General features: G+C 39.2%; 1 pseudogene; it reads left to right on the forward strand.

Annotated features, from left to right (window-relative positions):
• The first annotated feature begins 2171 nt into the window (after positions 1 to 2171).
• Positions 2172 to 22930, forward strand: part of LOC136150703 (CWF19-like protein 1 pseudogene) — a 107550-nt pseudogene continuing 86791 nt past the window's right edge.

The raw sequence follows: 22930 nt of genomic DNA on the forward strand, positions 1-22930 counted from the left end.
CCTCAGGTCTGTTTCTGCATTTAAAATGTTTCCCTGTTTCCACTTCAATTATACTAATGTAGAGAATGAATGCCTATTCATGTTAGCATGCTTTACAAAATTATATTCATGACTTTAAGGTTCTGTTGTGGGTTCGTGATTATCAGACTCCAGATTTAATTAAAATTCTGCCAGTTACCCATCTGCTAAAGCAAGTTTTATTTTAGTGTCCTGTAATAACTCTTAAAAGTGTCATATGAATATAAGGTTTTCATGTGGTTCCATTAAATTTTGTGTTAAGCCTTACTAACTTGCACTTCCTTGGTTTTGTGCCTTTATGTTCTTATTTATTTAGTTGTTTACTTTCTGACCCTTTTCCTGACTCCCACTGTAGAATAAACTCCCATGTTTATTGCAGTATCCCTTCATCTAACCCCAGCCCTGGCCAAATAAATACTCAAATTAATTAATGTACAATTTAATTACTGATGGAATTAGGTACAGAAACTACTTCATTGCTTATTTACCACCAGAGTTAGAGGTAATGTTACATAAGTGATATGTACACAAACAAGGTCCACATGATTCACTTTTTTCAAACTGATTATGGCACCAATGTTAGCAAACCTCACTTGGCAAATTCAATTTTAGATCCAATGTAAATAAGAAAACTAAAATTGCATAGCAGTACTTCACTGTAAGGCAGTTACTTAACTGACTGAGAAATGACTTATACTAAGCTTTTTGTAGACAAATATTGAATGAAAGCAAAAAAATAATTTAATTATCAAAGATGATATATTAAAGAATTTCCTGGAGGTCATTCAGATCTTTTGGAAAATATTAGTCTACAATATATATGTCTATTGTCATTTGATGTCATTCGGTTTTGTAGGAGAAATTTTCTTTTCTCCAAAAACTTTACAGATTCCATATTCAGAAGCAATTGCATTAAGATTGTGGGGAGGACTCCTGGTGTCAGATTAACCCCCAAAATTCCAGATAGTACAACTTAGGTGGAAATGAGAGACAATGGTAACAACCCCATGATTCATAGCTGAACATAAAAAGTCAAGGTCAACTCAGCCTCACATACCTGCTAGGAATCAAAATTTTAAAAGTAAGATTTTTATATATAAGGATTAAAGGTAGGTGGCTTCTGGAGAGTATCTTTTCTATGTTTTACATACATGGAAATTAAGCTTTTTGACCTATGAAAGGTGACTGGATTTGTTAAACCCTGAAGACCCATCCTAATTTTATAGAGTTTATACATAATTCTGAGTAAATTTATAGACAAAATCTATGAGAACTGCCAGTTGTCCAACACTAACCTATTTTTGCTACACATTTCGTATTAGAGTGATAACTGTCTCAAAATCATGCACAAGAACCTAAAAATATTTATTATGTATTTCTTTTATTTGAATATTTATGAAGAATATATTTCTTATAAGTTTTACAAGTTATATTAAGCAAAATCATAGTTTCTTCAAGAATTCTAAATAGATTTTTAAAAATAATCATGATTAACACATATTGGTGTTTAACTTATGGAAGACAGTTTATATTACTTTCATACTTGAACAATATAAATAGATCTAAACTCCAATTCACTTAAATAAAATTGATTTTAACTTTCCTATATATTTTGAAGAAGGTGAGCATCCTTGCTAACATCCTTAAAACAGTATCTTCCCCTTCCAGTAAGCAGGCTTTTATTTATAAAATATTCTAATAACTCAATTTCTATGGCACTTCAATTAAATATATATTCTATACTTGTCAATATCATCAAACTAAAGAAAACTATGAGCTATCAATGACTCTTTCTTAGAAAATATGCATTTTAAGCTTTTGTTTGATCACAGACACAGAGATATTCAACTCTAGTTCTTCCTTTTGTCTTTCAAATGGCTACAGGGGTACATTTTCCCTGATTAAAACTAGAATATTTGATCTGAAATGAAAGTTTATATTTCTTAATTTTATAAAGAAGAGTGTTGGAGTACACTGAAATTATAAAAACTTTTATGACATTTTAATATTTTTAATTTAATAAAGTCAGTTGCGTTAAGTTAAAGACCATGACTGGTGTTTTTCCCATGGCATCCCAGTGTGTACACACTGCAAAGTCTCAATCTATTTTAACAGAATGAATTAATGAATAAATGGATGAATGGCAATGACAAATGAGGAGAGAGTACCAAGGTTCAGGAACTGCACAACTTCCAGGAATCTCTTCTGGATACAGGGACACAGTTTTAACAGATCAGAAAGACAAAACAGTACCCTATGACTATCCATCTCTAAAGGGAGATGCCCAGCCTGGATCCATAAGAAATTCTCAGGAACAGCTGTCAACCTGCATCAGCTGCAGTGGCCCATTGTCAGATCCACAGAGTTCTGAGGACAGTGGTAGAATAGATGGTAGTAGCTGGTTCAAGAGAAGAAAGTAAATAGAGGTGAGGAAATGGGGATAAACACAAAGACAACTTTCCTTTTATCAGGATAGATTCCACTCCTTGTTTATAGCTGGAATATCTCGATAACAGAATTTTAGAAGCATGAAAAAAAAAAAAGGATTATATCTTTCTATTTAAACATCTCTCACTGGTAATAAGATGTATGTTTCTCCCTGCTTAGGATGACCTATTTAGAAAACATCAACATGCTCCCTTGCCCTCTAGCTTTCACTTGTCTTTGGCCAACGGAAAGCCCAAGGAGACAGGGGGAGGAGAGAGGTCAGAGTGCATCTTCTCTTGGTACCGTCCATGCCAGTTCTCCCAGAGCTGTCAGTATCACTTCACCAATTAGCCCTGCTCCTGTCAAGATGATCTTACCCTGAGGCTCTCATTCCACTTGAGGTTGTTCTTTGCTGTTCTTAATGCTGCTGCTGCTGCTGCTAAGTCGCTTCAGTCGTGTCCGACTCTGTGCGACCCCATGGACTGCAGCCCACCAGGCTCCCCCATCCATGGGATTCTCCAAGCAAGAACACTAGAGTGGTTTCCCATTTCCTTCTCCAATGCATAAAAGTGAAAAGTGAAAGTGAAGTCGCTCAGTCGTGTCCGACTCTTAGCAACCGCATGGACTGCAGCCTCCCAGGCTGCTCCATCCATGGGATTTTCCAGGCAAGAGTACTGGAGTGGGGGGCCATTGCCTTCTCTGGTTCTTAATGCTAGATGGTAATTATTCCTCAGTTGACTCTGTAAATGGAATTTTCATCAAAACTTTCTTCAAATTATCCTACTTAAACTTTGCCTCCATTTCCTTATGTGTACATAAAGATTGATGGAGGAATACATTTTATTTTCTTTCCTCTGACTTTGGTCACCTTTTTCTACATACACACAAGAATTCCATTTTTTCTCCATCTTCACCATCTCTAACATCTAAGAGAAGGCCAAAAGAGTCCTTGTTGCCTGCAAAAGTCTCACAATACATCCTCTGACATCACCTATTCCTTAGAGTAGATTGGGATCAGAAAGTATAGGTTTGAACACTGTCTGGGCTGAGAAACAAAAACACCGGTGAGAAAGTTTATTTTTCTCTTCAAAAGTACCCAGAGGAGTCGGGTGGAGAGGGAGGTGGGAGGGGGGATCGGGATGGGGAATACGTGTAACTCTATGGCTGATTCGTGTCAATGTATGACAAAACCCACTGAAATGTTGTGAAGTAATTGGCCTCCAACTAATAAAATAAAATTAAAAAAAAAAAAAGTACATATCTTACTTTTTTAAGGGAGCCAAAGTCTGTCTTCTTATTGCTAATATGTATTGATTTTAGACCTAACACTTTGGAACCACAGAGAAAGTGTATATTGCACTCCCTTATCCTCTCCATTATAGGAAACGAATTCCCCTTCATTGAGGGAATGCTAATAATCCTATGCTGCACAAGGTGCTTGTTCTCCATTCACCATCAAGCCCAGAGGTGTTGCTGAGGCAGCACTGGTCAGATCACATCCCCTGTGAGTCCCCTGCAAGTCAGCGGCAGGTCAGAGATCACTGTTTCTCTGGCTTTAAATCACAGGCTCCTTCCCTCCAGCCATACTGTTTAATTCAAATATCTGAAAATAATCACCTTAACTTCCACGTCCTATTTTTCTTCTTTGGGTTAAAAGTGTACAGCTGCTTAACCATTCCTGTGTAACATCATTTTTAGTCACTTTCCTGTCTGGCCACGCCATGCTCTATGTGTTCCTTACAAAAAGTACTGTTCACTTTTTGTGTTTAGAATTGAATGCAGCTCATCTAAGACTGGGCTTCTAGGTGGCTCAGGGCTAAAGAATCCACCTACAATACAGAAGACTCAGGTTTGATCCCTCGGTTGGGAAGATCCCCTGGGGGAAGGCATGGGAACCCACTCCAGTATGTTTCCTGGAAAATCCCAGGGACAGAGAAATCTGGCAGGCTACAGTGCTTGGGGTCGCAAAGAGTCGGACACGACTGAAGCAACTTAGCAGGCACTCACCTAGGACTACCACCTTTTCTGTCTTCCACGGCTACCCTCTGAGCATGTTGCCTAATAACCCCTGTTCTCTGAAACCTATATCATACTTTCAACTCCTGTTAACTCATGTTCAATTTTTTCCTGTATCTACCACAACCCATAGTTTTTCACTTGGAGTTTGAACCTGAACTCCAGACAATATGTTGTTTTCTCTATCAGTGTTCCCTGTAACAGCTCCAGCCTGGCCTTCTAGTTGCCTCCACAATCCATGCACTGTTAACATCACAAAGTTAAACAGACTCCTTGCCACCTGGATGCCTGGTCATCAGTATGACCCCAAGAACCTTGAAGTAAAAGCATTTTATAGGAATACTTCTAAAATCATTATTAAAACCATCTCCCTTTTCCTCAAAACATTACACTTAAGGCCAGTACTAAAAATCTCACTGCCTCTCTCCCAAGAATTCACTTCTGTCCCAGAGTCCCCTAGAATTCATTCCATGCAACTCTCCAACTCTGGCCACAGAACTCTTTACCCACTGACACTCCTCAAAGCCCACCACCTGCTGTGTGACCTGGACTTCACGCCACTCTAATTCCTTCTCTCAGGGTGCCAGTTCCCTGGAAATCCATGGAATAAATTCCCCTTCTCTCTCCAGCCTCATCTTAAATACCGCAGCCTTCTTGTCTAGCCTCTTACGTACAAACTTGGTGAGCATGCCTTTCACAGCTTTAAGTCAGGGTGAAAGATCTTTGTCTAGTTATTTATACCCTAAATCACTTCAAAAAATAGCTTAAGAGGAGATTAACCTCACAATAATATCTATCCATTGGTAATAAGCATATGAAGTCAAGGCCATACAAAGGAAAGGAAGCAATTAGAGCTGATGTAATTACAGTCTGTGAATGTTACTCTTGGTGCTCTGCATTCTGGCAGCAAAAGTAAACAAGAGAAAGATTCTAAATACTATAATTTCCAATATGTGACAAAAGAAAACACACCAGTTCTTTAGGAGAAATAAACATTTTCCTCACACAGTTAAGCTTTATAAAAGTGTTCTTTGTGATAGCCAAATGAATTTTAAGCTCCTTAAAAATGGGGACTATTTTTGGTGCTCTCCTCACTACCCATCTCCCCAGGACTTCTGCTGTGCAAAACAGCAAAGCATTCTGCTTGTAATGTGTGTTGTTGACAAGAATATTGGGCAAGTGGCTTTTTCCCATGTGCGATATGAGCCTGGGAAGAAGTGGTTACAGTTTATGGGTACAATAGTTGGGAAAGCAGTAAACATGTTGACTAGGTCTGTGAGATATTCCAGAGAGGCCAATCTGAAAGGAGTAAAACATCGACCGGTTACTGAGATGGGGAAAGAAGAAGAGTAAAAGGGAAAAGCCACAGTGATGGAAGGTGTTAAAAAAAAAAAAAAAAAAAAAAGGAAAAATTGAGTTCTGTTGAGTTTGGGGAAGAACAGGTGTTCCCTATGGCAGAAGTTAAGCTGTGACACGTTCAATGGTTGTGTGTGGTCAGCAGTCATTCATTTGCTCCTAGCTCCTGTTCAAAGAGTTAATTTGACCCAGTTACTGTAGCATTCGACTTTGTTCATCTTCCCACACACACCGAGTTGAAATTCTTTTCTTTCTGAAAGCTATGATGTTGGGCTAAACAACACATCCTTGTGGGGTACTCATTGGATTTTAATGAGCATCTGGGCAGACCCTGGGAGAGAGCTGTGTTCTCACAGCGCGAGGGCAGGCTCAACGCTTTCAGCTGTTGGCACCGCTCATAGGAGATAGTGTTCTCAGGAGAAAGAGTGTTAGTAAACCTTTATTTGTGTGTGTGTGTGGCTGCAGAGAATTGGCTGCAAAAGAGAAGTTCAATTCTCTTGTTTCTGAAAGCAGTAAAGAGGTTTCCAAATGACTTTCTCTAATGCATTTGGTAAGCTGCCCTCAAACACTGTTGTTTGAACCTCTCAAAATGTAGGCTTAAAAACCCCTCTAATGTCTTTCATTATAAATAATCTGCTTAATATTTGAAAAGATGAGTTTGTTTACAAATTTCACATTTTTAATGTAAGTTTGTTTACCAATTGCCCATATTGGGAATAAAATGGTACCCTGAAAAGTTCTGGAAAAGAGGATGAAGAAGGGGGAGTTCCCATGAGAGCTGATGTAAGCTGCTGCTGCTAAGTCCCTTCAGTCGTGTCCGACTCTGTGCGACCCCACAGACGGCAGCCCACCAGACTCCCCCGTCCCTGGGATTCTCCAGGCAAGAACACTGGAGTGGGTTGCCATTTCCTTCTCCAATGTGTGAAAGTGAAAAGTGAAAGTGAAGTCACTCAGTTGTGTCCGACTCTTAGTGACCCCATGGACCGCAGCCTACCAGGCTCCTCCATCCATGGGATTTTCCAGGCAAGAGTACTGGAGTGGGGTGCCATTGCCTTCTCCGTGATGTAATCTATCCCACCCAATATAACAGCTGTTCAGAAAACTTCTGACCACTCCACCACACAACAGTGGAGGTACTGATGCTGGTGGTCCTGGTAATTTCCCAAGAATAGAAGAATCAAATACAGAGGGAACCACCGATATGGAGTAGCCCATTGTACAACTTCATATATTCTATTCCTTTCACCTAGAATGCATTTCCCTTCTTAGTCTTATCTTCTTATCTTCTTAACTTAGTTTTATTAAACTTTTACTTATCCCTCAAAATCCACCTCACTTTGTACTTACTCTGTAAAGCTTTATCTATGCATTTAGGAAAAACTGATTTGTGCCATTCTTATACTAAGATCTATGCACTTCCAAGACATTTTTTACTGTACCTTGATTTCAAGGCCTTACACCTTCTACTCTTCCACTCTGCTGTTGCTGTTCAGTCGCTAAGTCATGTCCAATGATTTGCAACACTATGGACTCTGCCAGGCTCCTCTGTCCTCCACTATTTCCTAGAGTTTGCTCAAATTCATGTCCATTGAGTCTGTGATGCTATCCACCCATCTCATCTTCTGCTGCCTCCTCCTTTTGCTTCAACCTTGCATGGCATCAAGGTCTTTTCCAATGAGTCAGCTCTTCACATCCGGTAGCCAAAGGATTGGAGCTTCAGCTTCAGCATCAACCCTCTGAATGAATATTCAGACTTGATTTCCTTTAGGATTGACTGGTGTGATCTTCTTGCAGTCCAAAGGACTCTCAAGAGTTTTCTCCAACAACACAGTTCGAAAGCATCAATTCTTTGGTGCTCAGCCTTCCATATGATCCAACTCTCATATCCATACATGACTAATGGAAAAACCATAGCTTGGAATTTTGTCAGAAAAAGTGATGTCTCTGCTTTTTAATATGCTGCCAAGGTTTGTAATACCTCTCCTTCCAAAGAGCAAGTATCTTTTAATTTCATGATTGTAAGTCACCATCCAAAGTAATTTTGGAGCCCCCCCAAAAAAATCTGCCACTACTTCCACTATTCCCCCTTATATTTGCCATGAAGTAATAGGACTGGATGCCATGATCTTCAGTTCAGTTCAGTCACTTAGTCGTATCCAACTCATGGATTGTTGCACACCAGGCTTCCCTGTCCATCATCAAGCCCGGCTTACTCAAACTCATGTCCATCAAGTCAGTGATGCCATCCAACCATTTCATCCTCTGTCATTCCCTTTCCTTCCTGCCTTCGGTCTTTCCCGGCATCAGGGTCTTTTCCAAAGAGTCAGTTCTTCGTATCAAGTGGCCAAAGGATTGGAGTTTCAGCTTCAACATCAGTCCTTCCAGTGAATATTAAGGACTGATCTCCTTTAGGATGAACTGGTTGGATCTCCTTGCAGTCCAAGAGACTCTCAAGAGTGTTCTTCAACACGACAGTTCAAAAGCATCAATGCTTTGGTGCTCAGCTTTCTTTATAGTCCAACTCTCACATCCATACATGACTATTGGAAAAACCATAGCTTTGACCATATGGACCTTTATTGACAAGTAATGTCTTTGCTTTTTCATATGCTAGGTTTGTTATAGCTTTTCTTCCAAGGAGCAAGAGTCTTTTAATTTCATGACTTCAGTCACCATCTGCAGTGATTTTGAAGTCCAAGAAAATAAAGTCTGTCACTGTTTCCATTGTTTCACCATCTGTTTGCCATGGAGTGATGGGACAAGATGCCATGATTTTAGTTTTTTGAATGTTGAGCTTTAAGCCAACTTTTTCACGCTCCTGTTTCACTTTCATCAAGAGCCTCTTTAATTCCTGCTTGCTTTTGGCCGTAACGGTGGTGTCAGCTACGTATCTGAGGTTATTGATATTTCTCCCAGCAATCTTGATTCCAGCTTGTGCTTCATCTAGTCCAGCATTTCTCATAATATACTCTGCAGATGAGTCAAATAAGCAGGGTGACAATATACAGCCTTGATGTAATCCTTTCTCGATTTGGAACCAGTCTGTTGTTCCATGTCGAGTTCTAACTGTTGCTTCTTGACCTCTATACAGATTTCTCAGGAGACAGGTCAGGTGGTCTGGTATTCCATCTCTTGAAGAATTTTCCACAGTTTTTTTGTGATCCACACAGTCAAAGGCTTTGGTGTAATCAATAAAGCAGATATAGATGTTTTTCTGGAACTCTCTTGGTTTTTTAATGATCCAACGGATGCTGGGAATTTGATTTCTGGTTTCTCTGCCTTTTCTAAATCCAGTTTAAACATCTGGGAAGTTTATGGCCCACACATTGCTTAAGCCTGGCTTGGAGAATTTTGAGCATTACTTTGCTGGTGTGTGAAATGAGTGTAATCGTGTGGTAGTTTGAACATTCTTTGGGATTACCTTTCTTTGGAATTGGAATGAAAACTGACATTTTCCAGTCCTGTGGCCACTGCTGAGTTTTCCAAATTTGCTGGCACATTGAGTGCAGCACTTTCACAGCATCATCCTTTAGGATTTGAAATAGCTCAACTGGAATTCCATCACTTCCACTAGCTTTGTTCATAGTGATGCTTCCTAAGGCCCACTTGACTTCACATTCCAGGATGTCTGGCTCTAGGTGAGTGATCATATCATCATGATTGTCTGGGTTGTGAAGATCTTTTTCATATAGTTTTGTGTATTCTTTCCACCTCTTAATATCTTCTGCATCCATTAGGTCCATACCATTTCTGTCCTTTATTGAACCCATCTTTGAATGAAATGTTCCCTTGATATCTCTAATTTATTTGAAGAGATCTCTAGTCTTTCCCATTCTATTGTTTTCCTCTATTTCTTTGCGTTGATCACTGAGGAAGGCTATCTTATCTCTCCTTGCTATTCTTTGGAACTCTGCATTCAAATAATTATATGTTTCCTTTTCTCCTTTGCCTTTAGCTTCTTTTCTTTTCACAGCTATTTGTAAGGCCTCCTCAGACAGCCATTTTGCTTTTTGCATTTCTTTTTCTTGGGGATGGTCTTGATCACTGCCTCCTCTACAGTGTCATGAACCATCATCCTTGGTTCTTCAGGCACTCTGTCTATCAGATCTAGTCCCTTGAATCTATTTGTCACTTCCACTGTATAATCATAAGGGATTTGATTTAGGTCATATCTGAATGGTCTAGTGGTTTTCCCTACTTTCTTCAATTTAAGTCTGAATTTGGCAACAAGGAGTTCATGATCTGAGCCATAGTCAGCTCCCAGTCTTGTTTTTGCTGACTCTATAAAGCTTCTCCATCTTTGGCTGAAAAGAATATAATCAATCTGATTGTGGTATTGACCATCTGGTGATGTCCATGTGTAGAGTCTTCTTTCGTGTTATTGGAAGAGGGTGTTTGCCACGACCACCGCATTCTCTTAGCAAAACTCTGTTAGCCTTTAACCTGCTTCATTGTGTATTCCAAGGCCAAGTTACCTGTTACTCCAGGTATCTCTTTACTTCCTACTTTTGCATTCCATTTCCCTATGATGAAAAGGACATCTTTTTTGGGTGTTAGTTCTAGGAGGTCTTGTAGGTCTTCATAGAACCATTCAATTTCAGCTTTTCAGCATTACTGCTTGGGGCATAGACTTGGATTACTGTGATATTGAATAGTCTCAGTCACAATCTTAGTTTTTTGAATGTTGAGTTTCAAGCCAGCAGTTTCACTCTCCTCTTTCACCCTCATCAAGAGGCTCTTAAGTTCCTCTTCACTTTCTGCCATTAGAGTGATATCATCTTCATACCTGAGGCTGTAGATATTTCTCCCAGAAATCTTGTTTCTAGCTTATGAGTCATCCACTCTTCCACTTCATTGTCCCCAAAAGAATGTGAAATATTTAAGAATAAGAACCATTTCACTTTTTATCCTCGTTCCTACTGCAGTGCCTAATATTTCTGAATAAATGAATGAAAAACATGGCAGGACAGAGAAGGGAAAGACAAAATAAAGCTGAAGAGACTGGACAAAATAAGAAAGAGAGACAAATAGTACAGGCCGAAAGCATGTCAGTGTAGAGAAGCAGACCAAGCCAAGAAAAGAGAGAAGAACAAAGAATGCAAATATATATGTTAAAGGACAATCAGTCTATATCACAAACAGAAATTACATGGAGAAAATGGGAACTGAACGACAGAGACACTGAGCTAGGGTAAAGCAGTCTGAACTGTCAGAGGACCATTTCTCTTTGTAGGGAGCCAAATGGGTGCCCCATGAGATAGAGTGCTGGACTCAGACCTAAACTGTGCTTTGCCAGCAACTGGATTGATGAAGACCCTGGAAGAAGAAATGTGTTTGTTGCAGTCAGGGCAGTTAAACTTGGCATTCAATGTAAAATGAGATTTCCAGGGACAAGAAGAGATGTACATCAGTTTTTATTCCATGCCTACATTGCTTTAAATTGAGGACAGGAGTGGCCAAAGAGAGAGAACTTAGTTCATAAGTTTTGACCGCAACAGGGGTGTCCTCCCAGCTCTACAAATGTGCTCTGAACATGTGGTTCATAGGCCAAGCCCTGCTCCACATGAGGTCGCCTCTACATTTTGGAAGCAAACCATATTAACTCATTTGTATCTTGATTTTCTACCGGATTGTAATTTCCTCAGGGAAAGAGACTATGTGTGCTTCTGGAATCAATCCTGGTATAAAACTGAGAGCCACTCCTCAAAAAGTGGTTGGTGCAACATGATGCTAGTTTCATTATTGGTCTAATTTGACCATATAAATTAGCATTAGATATCTAGATTTCAGCCCACTGAGAACTATTTTCCTCACTGCTTACTCTCTGCCCCTAATTATTCCATACTTTAACTAGGGAAGGGCTGATTATAAACTTTTATGCCTACATTTTTCCCAAGTTCTCCATCCTACTATTAATGCTATAAAGTCTCATTCTTTTCCTCAGAGACCTCTTTGCCACCACCTCCGCCCTTCTCCAATCTTGAGTGCTAGCTCTCTAGGCTGCCATAAGCCACTAATGCTGGTTCTTCTTATCTTTTATTGCTTTCTGATGTAGAAACTGTTTCCTGAGTCATTCTTTTTCTTAGTTAACACCATTATTTTGTTAATGTACCTCCTCAGGAGATTTCTGAAGAAAGGGTATCTGACATATTAATTTTCTTATTCAGATAATGGCTATACTCTGCCATCACACTTGAATAGCATTCTAGCTAAGTTTAGGATTCCAGATGGGAAAGGATTTGTCTTCAGTCTGAGACTGTGAAGGCATCATACCTCTATTTTCTATCACCATAATGCAAATCAAAAGTCTCAGACCAATCTGTCATTGCTTTCTAGCTTAACTGCTTTTCCCTCACTAAAATTTTTTAAATATCTCATTTTTATCCTTGAGGTACTAAAATTTTATTTGATGTGTCTAGATATGGATCTTTTGGGGCTATTATGCTCAGTAACATATTGGCCCTTTTAACAAAATTTATGATACATCTCCTTGCACTCTGAAAAATGTCTTTGTATTGTTTCTTTTATAGCTTCCTCTCTCTGAGTTCTTCACTCTGCTTTTATTTTACTTCTACTATTCAGATACTGGGTCCTAGGTTGAGATTCTACACTTCTTATATTTTTTTAAAATTTTTGTACCACATTCTAATTGATTTTCCAAATATAATCTTTTACTTATTTTTAAATTATGTTCTTGGAAAACACATTTTTAAGTTGCTAATAGCTCATCTTGATCCCTAAAAATCTTTTTTCATAGTATGTTGTTCATGTTGTTCTTTTTTCTTTTATCATGGTTATATCCTCTTAATTCTCTCTGATTCTAATAATCGGGTATATGTATGTTGGACTTTTCTCTCTCTCTCTCTTTTTTTTCTTTCTTTTTTTTTTGCTTTGCTTTAAGTTCTTTTCCATTTCTTGAATTTCTTTATTTCTACTGGGCTTCATTTTTTGTTTCTAGTTGTTTAGCTTCATCTTTCTTTTTATATGGCACAATTTCCTAGAAAATCACAGAAAACCTAGTTTAATACATATTATTTATGTGTACACACACATATACCTAATTACATATATATATAACATATGAATTTAAAAATAAAAATATGAAGAGTGACGAGAAGTTCTTTGAGCACAGGAAGAATTTCTTAACGGAGAAGATTTTGCTTTAAGATGGGCAGGGGTCTAATTTTGACAATGTTAAGTGTTATCAAGTGAATTGGACCTCACTGCTTGCAGCTTATCAAATCAATACTTACAGATATAAGATTTCCCTGATGGTATGGTGAATAAGAATCCGCCTGCCAATACAGGGGACATGTGTTCAAATTCCTAGTCCAGGAAAATTCCACATGCCACAGAGAAAGAGCCTGTGAGCTGCAACTACTGAGCTCAAGTGCTGCAACTACCAAAGCCCATGTGCCTAGAGCCTGTGCTCTGCAACAAGAGAAGTCAACGCATGAGAAGCCCATGCACTGCAGTGAAGAGAAGCCCAAGAGTAGCAATGAAAACCCAACATAACAATAAATAAATACATTTTTAAAAATCCTAAAAAGAAAATACAACTGTGGATAGAAAGGAAAGATGCCTTTAATCAGAATGCTGGCAATCTGGGAATATAGGGGGTTAAATGTCTCCCCAAAACCACCTCTGAAGATTTTGCTCAGCCATGAAAGTTTTAAAGGGAGGAAAAGAAGTAATCCCAGTTAATCAGTGAGATAGAGGGTAAGAGTCATCACCTTTCCCCACTGTGCACAGGCAAGTTAGGCAAAGGATTATGTGATTAAAAGATGTGAAAGGTGTGCCTGGGCTGGAGATGAGCAGCACATGGGGGTGCCTGGTTTAAAAATTAGTTACAGTGTAGCTGTGCTAAAGTGACAAGGAAAGGGGCTCCTGCTGAAGGCAGTTGCCTGCAAAGAGCTGCTTACACAGGACGCAAACTGCTAGGATGAAACAGACTTACCTTGGTGTACAGCCAAACTAGCTCACCTGTTTCTCTCTTTGATTCTGACCTGGGCTATATTCAATGACTTCAGGCAATTCTTATGACGAAGGGGCTTAATGTGCTTGTCTGTTCTATACAGAGCTTTAACAGGCAATGAGACTGAGCATAGGCTTTCAGAAAAATAATGAGAGGATAGAGGGAAAATGGTGTCCAGGAAGTCAAGTGAAGGATGAGCCTCAAAAAGGAGGAAGTGCTGGATCCTACTGCAAATAAACCATAAGTTACTACACTACACTGGCTCCTGGCCAGTACTGACTGTTCCATGAGTAGCATTTGACCCAGACTGGGCCAATGAGTAGTCCCTTTCCTCTTTTTTATTTTGTTTCTTTGTTATTTATTTGAGTTAGATTGAGGAAAAAGAATTAGCACAGTATCTCTCTACTGGCTTTGGCAGTAACATTTTTTGTTGTTGTTCAGTTGCTCAGTTGTGTCTGACTCTTTGCCACTCCATGGACTGAAGCACACCAAGCTTCCCTGTCCTTCACCTTCTCCTGGATCTTGCTCAAATTCATGTCCATTGAGTAAGTAATGCCATCCAGCCATCTCATCCTTTGTCTTCCCCTTCTCCTCCCGTCTTCAGTTTTCCCCAGCATCAGGGTCTTTTCCAATGAGTCAGTTCTTCACATCAGGTGGCCAAAGGATTGGAGTTTCAGCTTCAGCATCAGTCCTTCCAATGAGTACTCAGACTTGATTTCCTTTAGGATTGGTTGTTTTTTTTCTCCTTGCAGTCCAAGGGACTCTCAAGAGTCTTCTCCAACACCACAGTTCAAAAGCATCAATTGTTCGGTGCACAGCTTTCTTAATGGTCAAACTCTCACATCCATACACGACTACTGGAAAAACCATAGCTTTGACTAGACGAACCTTGGTCAGCAAAGTAATGTCTCTGCTTTTGAATACTCTGTCTAGGCTGGTCATAGCTTTTCTTTCAAGGAGCAAGCATCTTAATTTCAAGGCTAAAGTCACCACCTGCAGTGATTTTGGAGCTCAGGAAAATAAAATCTGTCACTGTTTCCATTGTTTCCCCATCTATTTGCCATGAAGTGATGGGACTGGATGCCATGATCTCTGTTTTTTGAATGTTGAGTTTTAAGCCAGTTTTTTTTACTCTCCTCTTTCACCTTCATCAAGAGCCTCTTTAGTTCCTCTTTGCTTTCTGACATAAGGTGGTGCCTTCTGCATATCTGAGGTTACTGATATTTCTCCTGGCAACATTGATTCCAGTTTGTGCTTCATCCAGCATGGCATTTTGTATAATATATTCTGCATATAAGTTAAGTAAGCCCAGTGATGATATACAGTCTTGACGTACTCTTTTCCCAATTTTGAACCAGTGTGTTGTTCCATGCCATAACATTTAGATGCCGTCATTAGCCACATTTCCGCCATGACACTGGTCTGCAGTGAGAGAGAAACACAGAGCCAAAGAGCAAAGAAATGGAGTTGAGTGATAGAGGGCATCCAGGCATTGTCTGAGATGCTTATTGGACTTTCCCTTATCACCAAGCTGCTGAGTTCTTACCGGTGGGTTCTGTGAGGTACTCAAATATATTTCACTTTGGATAATCAATCCTGGAATTTATCTGTGTCATTTGCAATTGAAAAAGGCCGCTGATTAAAACAATAATATTTCATCTATGATTTGTCCCAACTTTAAAATTTATTAATACTCTACAGAATCTTTTCTTAAAAATACATAAGCAAAGAAGGAAAGACACTTGAAAATGACAGAGGAAATATATATGACTTTTCCCTAAAATGTGAAGATTGTAAGAGTAAATTTTCAGACAAATACCACTCCTTTCAAAATGATAGAAACATTATAAATAAATTACACATTTTAGGACTCCATATTTGGTATAATTCTATGTTCATAAAAACCTGGTTTCTCAGCTTTCAATATTATGTACATAATAAGATATGCTTAAAATGGACAGGATTTTGCTAGGAAAAAATTTGGTATCTATTCATTAAGTCTCAAGAAACTCAAAAATGTTAGCTTCCCGTATGGACCACTTGCTTTTTAAAAAATGTGATTCACTATCTTTTTCAAAAAAAGATGGTGACTGCAGCCATGAAATTAAAAGATACTTGCTCCTTGGAAAAAATGTTATGACCAACCTAGACAGCATATTAAAAAGCAGAGACATTACTTTGCCAACAAAGGTCTGTCTAGTCAAAGCTGTGGTTTTTCCAGTAGTCAAGTATGGATGTGAGAACTGGTCTATAAAGAAAGATGAGTGCCAAAGAATTGATGCTTTTGAATTGTGGTGTTGGAGAAGACTCTTGAGAGTCCTTTGGACTGCAAAGAGATCCAACCAATCCATCCTAAAGGAAATCAGTCACGATTATTCATTGGAAGGACTGATGCTGACGCTGAAACTCCAATCCTTTGGCTACCTGATGCGAAGAACTAACTCATTGGAAAAGACCGTGACGCTGGGAAAGATTGAGGGCAGGAGGAGAAGGGGACGACAGAGGATGAGATGGTTGGATGGCATCACCGATTCAAAGGACATGAGTTTGAGTAAACTCCGGGAGTTGGCAATGGACAGGGAGGCCTGGCATGCTGCAGTCCATGGGGTCTCAAAGAGTCAGACATGACTGAATGACTGAACTGAACTGAAGGTACCTCCAAAAGCAGAGAACAGCATTCTTCAGTTGCTGTGGCAAGGGCAGAATGAGTAGCACAGGAGAGTTACACACTTAAGCTTCAGCAGGAGCCAACAAGGATGCACGGGAAGGGTATTTCATTTATATTCTGAGGAACATAACCAGCTAAGTGATAATTTCTACTAACTTCTGGCTCCTTCAGGCTACTAATTACAGACTTCTTCAGTTACTCTCAGGAAAAATCCAGGAGACAATCCTAAGGTTTGACTGTTTACTAGCCAGCACAAGATTAGATTTATATTTATGTCTATCTGTCTATATTTTATTTCTTGACATACTCATATAGAAAAGAGCATAGCACCTGTATATTAATAACCCATCAGTCAAAAAAAAAAAAAAAAAAACCCATCAGTCTCTGCATTTCCTGGGGTATAAACTAGGGATGATAGTAAACCTACTTCACAGAGTTGTTACAAAGATCAAATTTGTTAACATATGTAAAGTACTCAGAATGGAATCTGTGACACAGTAACTGCTATACAGATCTTAACTGGTTTATCGGTGGCACAGCAGATTAAAGCCATTCACGGTGTCAACTTGATGTACAGAATTTAAGGCTAGAGGGAGGGGTGGCAGCAAGTAGCGTGACCCTGAGAAGACACTGCTGACTACTAGAAGCTTCTAGGGGTTACTGTGCATTCATCCAACAAATACGTATGAAACAATTATCATATCCACAGTATGATACTGTGTGGCAAGAGAGTTATGAAGGTGAATGTGAAATGTTTCAAATATTCCTTAGGAAAAGAATAAGGAAAAATGGTGAAAACACAGGAGAAAATAGGGAAGGTTAAATGATCATATATAAAAGAAGGCAGAAATATATTTGTATGTGTGTGTATATATATATATATATATATACACATATAGGTTCATATATCTGCATATGAAGAACACAGATGGAGAAGCTGGCCTTGAATAGAAAAATTACATCTAACCATTGGTGCCCACTTGTAGGGCAATAAAGATGAGAATGCGCTTTGCCAAATTTGTAGGTCAGTTGAACAAGCCAAGAAATGCCAAGGAGATCCCACCTTCTGGGCTCAATTTTCCCATTTATATTTGTCAAGTGGCAAGTTATCTGCACAGGGACACGTGGAAGAGGGTTTTCTGGTAACCTGGGAGAAAATGGGAAAGGTCTGAAATAGACATTGAGAGGAGTAGAAGTGGAAACTAAAACAGGAAAAAGGAAAATGTTGAGAATCACTAGGGATCCAGTTGATGTTAGGGTACCATTCAACAGGCTTAGTTATAGGCTCATCAGTTTTCTACTGCTTAGATAGAGGAAAGGTAAAGTAGGTAGTAACACTGACACAGAGATGGGAATCCCCATGCTATGTACAGAGGAAGAATAATAATTTTTATTATTTTAATAATAAGACTTCCCAGGTAGCACTAGTGGTAAAGAATCCACCTGCTGAGGCAGGAGACACAGGAGACCTGGGTTTGATCCCTGGGTCAGTAAGATCCCCTGGAGTAGGAAACAGCAACCCACTCCAGTATTCTTGCCTGGGAAATTCCATGGACAGAGGATCCTGGTGGGCTATAGTTCATGGGGCTTCAGAGAGTCAGACATTACTGAGCAACTGAGCATACAACACTTATAAAGAATTTGCCATATGCCAAACATTAAGTGTTACCTGTGTTATTCCTTAATCTTGTCTCCAAAGACTTACCCCTTCTATGTTTATGGCCCATAGTGCCTCCTGTAGACATGTGACTTGCTTAGGGCACTGGAATGTAAGCAAAAGTGGTCATGCACCAGTTCTGAGCAGAAGCTTCAGGGCGAATTTTGATTCAGCTAGAGTGCTTTGTCAGCAAAGGTCCGTCTGTTCAAGGCTATGGTTTTCCAGTAGTCATGTATGGATGTGAGAGTTGGACTATAAAGAAAGCTGAGTGCAGAAGAATTGATGCTTTTGAACTATGGTGTTGGATAAGACTCTTGAGAGTCCCTTGGACTGCAAGGAGATCCAACCAGTTCGTCATAAAGGAGATCAGTCCTGGATGTTCATTGGAAGGATTGATGCTGACGCTGAAACTCCAATACTTTGGCCACCTGATGAGAAGAACTGACTCATTTGAAAAGACCCTGATGCTGGGAAAGATTGAAGGCAGGAGGAGAAGGGAATGACAGAGGATGAGATGGTTAGATGGCATCAGTGACTCAATAGACATGAGTTTGGGTAAACTCCGGGAGTTGGTGATGGACTGGGAGGCCTGGCGTGCTGCGGTTCATGGGGTCGCAGAGAGTCGGACACGACTGAGCGACTGAACTGAACTGAACTGAGAGTGCGTGCTCATTTCCCACTTCCCGATAACACTGATTCCTTCAGTCTGAGTCCCAGAAAGAAAAGACACAAGGATCAGATTCATGGGTGCCGACCTATAGCCACTAATGTGTTGCCTGAGCAAAAGCACAAATGTTTTTTAGAAGTTACTAAGACTTGAGAGGGGAGGGGTTGCTTGTTACCCAGTTATTACATGTAAATACTAGTCATATCTATTCTACATATTCCCTCCCTATCAAACTAAAATATAGAGATACTTTTGACAAGTCAGCGTGCCAATAAATGTCAAATTTAGACAGTTTATTTAAAACAAACAAACAAAAAAAGACATCACTATGCCAACAAAGGTCTGTATAGTCAAAGCTATGTTCTTTCCAGTAGTCACGTACAGATCTTAGAGTTGAACCATAAGGAAGACTGAGCGCCGAAGAATTGATGCTTTCAAAGTAGTGCTGGAGATGACTCTTGAGAGTCTCTTGGACTGCAAGGAGATCAAACCAGCCAATCCTAAAAGAAATCAACCCTGAATATTCACTGGAAGGACCGACGCTGAAGCTAAAGCTCCAATACTCTGGCCACCTGATGAAAGAACCAACTTGTTGGAAAAGACCCTAATGGTGGGAACAATTAAAGGCAGGAGAAGAGGATGAGATGGTTGGATGACATCACTGATTCAATGGACATGAACTTGGGCAAACTCCAGGAGATGGTTAGGGACAGAGAGGCACCCCCAGAACCTAAGATAGTGTCAGGCATTTAGTAAGCATTTAACAAATATTTGTTGAATGAATGAATACAGATATATACACACCAAAACCTATGAACTTGAGAATAATTCTGGAGAAAAATGTGTTATTATATGCTAAAACAAAGGCAAACAAACACACAAAAAAAGAAAACAAAATAAAAAAGAGCCTCTGGTCTTTATCTCCACAGGTCCAGCCCCTTCTCAACACTAAAGCCTCATAATCATTCTAAACCCCAAACCTCATGATGTACCCTTTTGTTCCTTCAGGTTCTTTAATGGTTCTGATAGTTTTGAAGATAAGGTCACACAGTTTCTCTAGTATGGCAGGTCTTCACAGAGGTCTGTCTCTCTAAGACCAATAAGTATGATGCCCTCACACTCTCACTGTTAAGTCTACTCATAAGGAACGACTGGTGTGTTTTGATCATGTGCTTATTCACTTCCTTGGCTTCCCTGGTGACTCAATAGTAAAGAATCCTCCTGCCAAGCAAGAGATGAGGGTGAATCAGGAAGATGAGGGGGTCAGGAAGATCCCGTAGAGAAGGAAATGGCAACCCACTCCAGTATTCTTGAATGCCTAGGAAATCCCTCAGAGAGAGGAGATTGGCAGGCTAAGTCCATGGGGTCACAGAGTTGAATATGACTTAGTAACTAAATAACAACATCTCACTTCCTTCTGGGGAATTATTTACCTGCCCCTGTCGGTCTTCCTAGGGCATCAAGTATAACTCAATGACAGTACTTATGGTGGGAAGAGGCTTCCATGTGCTTAAAAACAAAAAACAGTCCTAGATCAGCTGCCAACTATGCCACACTTGCTGAGAAGGGTAAGTGAGCTGAGAGGAAAGTGAGGTTGCTTGGGACAGTAGAAAAGGAAAAAAACAGCTTTTAGAGATTGTTCGGAGAGAGGAGAGAGAAAGAAGATACTCTGAGCAGCTGAGAGTCGAATATAAAAACAGATTTTCAAGGTGGTTTACAAAAAGCTTGCTGTATGAGAAAGATGAAGTCACCATCACCTCACAAAAATCCTTCACCTATAATACTCTCCTGCATTTTAGGTGGTGCCTTTAAAACATTTTATTCTCTACATTGTGTTTTCTGAGAAAGAGCTAGGGTTGTCTTAGCGCCATGCCTAGAACTCAGTCACCTTATGTGGGATTTCTAATAAGTGAAGCCTTAAGGGGTGACATAACCATATCCTCAGGTGGGTGATTGCCCTGGTGTTGCTTCTAATGAGGAAAGACTGGTCCTCAGAGGAATCTGGCAGTCAGCCCCGGTGACTCACAGGCTCTAGGACAAAAGGCCAGCCTGGTGTCAAGATAAAGCCAGAGAGAGCTAAGCAGAGGCCACCCACATGGATCCCATCTCCTGTGGTCACTGGTCTAATTAGCTGCCTCACCTCACATATCGCAGGCAGATTCAATTCAGGGCCAGTGGTACAGTCACTTGATACCCAAGAGTTCAGGCCAAATAAATGTTTGTTAGATGAATAAAGAATGTAACCTGGCCTGGAAGCTGTCATCAGTAACATCAAGCCCACACTACAGAATAGAGTATTCCCATAAAATTTAGGACTGTAAAAATGTCACCTAAGAAATAACAAGTATAATGTGACTGTCACTGGGGCCCCTTCCACAAGCTCAAGGTTTATAACATTTATGTTATAAATATCCAGACAGAATAAATATGCATTTCTTTAAATTTCATGGTGGAACCAAAGCCTGGGCTACAGAAGTGAAAGGCTTTGTTGTTGCTTCTACTAGAATTCTACAGTGATTGTCAAGTGTTCTTTATTTGTACAAGACCCTGAAGTGGGGAGTGAGGACATGGTTAGTGCTGAAACAGAAAAGAAGAAATTGCAAGATGCTCCTGTGAGTTACTACCTCCTTCAAACACAGAAACAAAGAACCTCTTTGAAATCACTGTGACATTGAAAACCCAAGTTCAATTTCAGAGTTAAGATTGAATGTCAAGCTCTTGGTTTCCATTTCTTGATTCAATCCAAGATTTAAGTTTATCTGCAATTGATTATCACAGCTAACCTAGATATTACATCTATTTTAAGTCCTATGGGAGAACACTCTTAAGACCATATTCACTTTCCACTATCCTAACATTTTTTTTTTTAATGATATTAGACTCATCTATCTCATTCTAAAGCCTTTCTAAAATCTAGGGATCTTACAGCTAGTCTTTAATTTTGCTAATTCTGACATTAAAAAGTGAATATATGGGGAGCTATATTCAATATCCTGTGATATAACATAATGAAAAGAAATATAAAAAAGAATGTAAGTATACTTCGCTGTGGAGTAGACATGAACACAACATTGTAAATCAACTAAATTTCAATTTTTATAAAGTGAATACATAGAGGCCAAACATATTAAATTTGTTAACAATACACTTAAGTTTTCTTAGCTGCCTGAAAAATATCTACCACTTATTGAACCAGAGTTCTTTAACATATGGGCTTCCCTAGTGGCTCAGACAGTAAAGAATCTGTCTGCAATTCAGGAGACCTGTGTTCAATCCATAGGTCAGGAAGATCCCCTGAAGAAGGGGAATGGCTACCCACTCCAGTGTTCTTCCCTGGAGAATTCCATGGACAGAAGAGCCTGGTGGGCTAATTCTAATTATCACAGCAACCCTCTTGAAAATAATTATCATTTTACAAATGGAAAAACTGAGGCTAATATGATCTAAGTTACTTGCCGAGATAAACACTGCCAGTCTCTTGTCTGTACTGAGATTTGAGCCACCACCTGTCTAATTCCAAAGTTCTTGTCATTTCTCCCAAATTGTTACATCAGATAAATCTGGCAGTCAGAAAATATTCACAAATTAAAAATCTTCACAAATGTTCTTAAAACTTCAGTGTTTTATATTGTTAGCTTCATGATTTTGTCATATCAGCACATGAGTGGTATTTGCTTATACTTTTCTATCAATGAAGTTACCTTTAACATCTTTATTTTATAACAAAACTACTGCTACAGGACTGAAAAATCACTATTACTTGTTATAAATATACTATAACCATAAAAAAAAATAAGATGAAAATAAATGATGTTATCAAATAGAGATTGAAGCACAAAATAAACACATGTAATACTGAATCTAATTAATTTAAAACAATTCAAAATAATTTCCTCAATGATCCAAAATAATTTCCTCAATGATAATAATAAAACAAGATTAGTCAAGAATGAAAGGGTAACAGCTTGATATGATTTAATTTAAGATGAAAATAAGATCAATATGACAATCTCATTTTTAGTTATGACTTATCATTGAGAATTTCATCTCGTGTGTGTGTTCTAAAACTGTAGGAGGTATTTAACTGACTTTTCTGATACAGTAGGACACTGAGAAATCATTGCTAATGAAAACTGTGTGACTGTC

This window comes from Muntiacus reevesi, chromosome 19 (assembly GCF_963930625.1).
Source record: "Muntiacus reevesi chromosome 19, mMunRee1.1, whole genome shotgun sequence".
NCBI classification, from domain to species: domain Eukaryota; kingdom Metazoa; phylum Chordata; class Mammalia; order Artiodactyla; family Cervidae; genus Muntiacus; species Muntiacus reevesi.